We start from the raw sequence: 3,972 nt of genomic DNA on the forward strand, positions 1-3,972 counted from the left end.
ATAATCTAGCACAGATAGAAAAGTTGCATTCACAAGATATTTTTTTGCTTTAAAAGAGAAACACAATCTATTACGATAAAAGAAACCCTAAAAAGAACAAAAGCATTTTTTTCTTGGAGTGGGCAGTGTTTGGTGATTTACTTTTAAATAGTATTTGATTACTTTACTTGAGTTAGGTGGAATTGTAATAATATTACTTTACTCATTACCTTTTTTAAAAAGTAATAGGCTACTCATTACTTTACTTTGCTTTTTTCTAGGACCAGGAATCGATTAAAAAAATAACTAATTAATCGCAAATCTGAAAAAAATATTGCGATTAATCAACATTATTATCTTTTTTTTAGTTAACAGTATTTGCCAGCCACTTATCTGCAAACAATCATAATATGAAAGCACACGCAAAATCTGTACATTTAGAATGTCTAAAAAAACTCAGCTTTTGTCTACTTTCAAGTTTACCTCTATTTTCAATTTGAAAGACTACCTGCTTACTTATTTGGTATTATTTTAATCATCAAAGTCCCTCCTGTGTGACAGTCCTTTTGTTTTGTCATTTATCCATGTTATTTTCACAAACTAGACATAAAATTAAGCAAAAACAGAAAACTCTGTCCAGAAGATGGGATTCATTTTGCTGTGGAAACTCCAAAAATGTTTATTAAAACAACTTTTTTAGGAGAAGTTTGATCCAGCTGGATTTAAGGTCGGCTGCTCACAAGTGGAGGCATGTCTGTCTTTGAACTGTTGCCTTCAGACAGACAATTATTCCCCGACTTATGTATTAGAGTAGAAGATAGTTTTTTTTCCAAAAACTACAAATAAATCTCATATTATCACTTTAATTCAATAAAATCTCAATCACAGAATGTAAAAAAAAAATATCTTAATCTTTCACTACACTGATCTCACAGCTGCACGGCAGGACGCCCTAACAAATTAATTATGTTTTATTAACCATGCGCGTTAACGCGTCAACATTCACAGCCCTACTGTTTTCCACTCATAAACAAATGCTCAATTGAAAAATAAAATTAACAACATCCCTTATTTTAAAAGAAATTATCTTGTGCAAACTACATGGTTTAAGAGATAACCTGACTTCAAGAGAAACCAGACTGCAGTTAAAAATGACACATAGTTACAACAAATTTGGTCTATCCCATAGCAAAGCAAAACAGAACTGATGATCACCTTTCTGTCACATTTACATCTCCTAGACATAAATTAGTACTATTTAATACTAAACTGGATTTATCATTCTTCTCAAATATCTCTCCTGTTGCGAAATAGTCTAAAATCTTGTATTTTTTCTGTATTTGTTTTAACTTTAGTGAACAAAGATAGACATTCTGACCCCTCCTTAATGCTTTTCTGCATCCATCTGCAGACACACCACGGCAGCTTACCTTACACTTCAGATAAAGCAATTAGAATCAGACACTGCATTTGTAGCAGGGTTCGAAAACAGTGATTACTGGTCCACATGGGAGGACGTTCTAAGGGGTGTAGCTATAGCGACTTGAGAAAACAAAAAGGAGAAACGTGTATAGTTTGGGGCCAGTCCATGTCTGTTCCTTAAGAGAGACATTGGTTTGGTCCAGCGTGCTGAAGGAAACTAACTCTCTGTATGATCAAAATTGTGAAATATGGAACTTTATTGAATTTTGTTAATCCTTTAACTTGTGGTTTCTTCATTTTTGTTGAGCTCTATCTTCTCTCGAATAAAGGAAATAAGTCTCACAGTGAGAACTGTGTGAGATCTCAAAATTCTCTCACAACTGTCGCTTTTCTTGATCTCGGTTAAGGGAGAAATGAGACTTTTTACATTGCTCTCAAGTATGTCTCAATTTGATATCCTTACTTCAAAGTACCCCTATCTCAGTTCTGTCTCAGTGAACTATATCCATAGTTATGTCTCTCGTCGCTCAATAATTTAGATCACAGTTTAGTCTCTTTTTCATTGTCTCAGCAAAAACAAAAATGAGAGTATAAGTCTCATTTGAGAACTTGTACATGATCAGTTTATCCCAAGAAACAAATCAATTATGACATATTTACATTTAACTTACAAAAGTTATTTCTTACACATTTTATATAACTCATTCACAATTTCAAGCTAGAAAAGTCACACCATTTAGACCAGAGGTCACCAACCTTTTCGAAACTGCGGGCTACTTCATGGGTACTAAATCATACGAAGGGCTACCAGTTTGAAATAAATAATTTGCTTAGTTTGCCTTTAGTTCTACATTATTAATAATGAATAATGATACTTCTCTATATGAAGACACTGATTTCTTAGCATAATTATCAATAATGACAACAAGCTAGGAAACAAATATCAATCTTCAGAACTTTATTAATCTCAACAGATCTTGTCACATTTTGAGGTACTGACCAAACTAAAGGTTTTTAACAAATTATAACTTATTAATTAATTCTTAATTAATTATTATTAATTAATTATAACTATTATTAGTGGATCTATGTTCCTAAAACACTTTAGTTCAGTCTAATGTCCCCGTCTCTTTATTTTCCTTAAACCTCTGAACAGGTTGATTGACAGATCCCACAGCAGACAAGAATCTGCACATCACATGATGCGTTCACTGACCTCTGGACATAAGCGAACAGCCACTCAGCCCAACTCAGTCCGCTACAAACGTTGTCATTTTTAAACAACCCGCAGCAAAACAAATCAGTTTTTCAGAGAAAACATTGACACTATTTAATCAATCGATTATATACGGATCAGTGCCGGTTGAGACGTCATTACTATTTGCAAACCCCCGAGCCGATCTGACAGGCCGAGCACATCTGCTACCTACACCGGTGTTCTATGTTTTTTTCTGATAAACTGCTTCGTTTTACTGCCGATATCCAGGGCTTAGTGAACGCACCATGCAGAAACACTCAGCAGCCCTGGGTTCTGTTTCCATTTCACATGGAACTTTAACCAAATTCAAGGAATTTAGAAAAAACACAATGTCAATGACACAGTTTCATAATAATGCAATAAAACACAAACCAACTCACGCGATAAATCATTATAAACACGGCAATGTGTGTGTGTTTTTTTTATTTGATTCACTAAAAAGGAGCATTTGAGTGACGTCACAGCAGTGTGCTGCGTGTGCTGCGCTGGCTCGCTTAGTGAGTCCACTGACAGTCTCAGATGCAAGTCAGAAGTCTGTTCAGTGGTATTTAAAAGAATGTCCCAAGTATTCAGGCTGCAGAAGGTCGGCTACAGATGAAGCGATGAGGAAATCTTGGTTATTGATTTTACAGAGGAGATGCACGATCAGCTGCGACGCTGTGGGATCTCTCATGGCGTCCACTGTGCTGTACTCGGACAGACACTTCAGAAGCGCATTTAATGCGAAAGAAGTCAATTTCCATTACAGTTCTACGAAAAATGTCCATCCATTTCAATACGCCCCCAAAACCAGCTTCTCTACGTGCAAAAACGTTTTTTTGAAAAATGCAAGTTTTTTTTTTTTTTGGTAAACTGTGTTTCCATTAAATATAACTAATAATCAAATATTCTCGGTGTCTCCATGTGGGAAAGGGAGAAGGGGACGCCTCATTCTTTGTTATTAGCTGCGTTTCCGTTACACATTTGCGCAAAACTTTATGGAAATTCTAGGAATTAAAAAAAAAAAAAGTTCTGAAATGACACTGTTTCAATTAAGTTATAATTTTGCGTTAAAGCACAAACCAACCCACGCGATAAGTCATTAAAAATACGACGATGAACGAGAACAAGTATTTTTTTAATTTCATTCACTAAAAGGGAGCGTGTGGGTGACGTCACAGCTCTGTCTGGGGCGCGTGCAGCGCAGCTAGACTCAGAAGAGAGAGGAGTCTGTTCTGCGGTTAAAAGAAAAAGCATTCTAACAAATAAGCATCTGGACCTTTTTTTCTGTCTGAAAACACGACAGCATAAATTCAAGTTTCTGTCACGGTTTC

Source organism: Oryzias melastigma, unplaced genomic scaffold (genome assembly GCF_002922805.2).
Source record: "Oryzias melastigma strain HK-1 unplaced genomic scaffold, ASM292280v2 sc00343, whole genome shotgun sequence".
Lineage (NCBI taxonomy): Eukaryota > Metazoa > Chordata > Actinopteri > Beloniformes > Adrianichthyidae > Oryzias > Oryzias melastigma.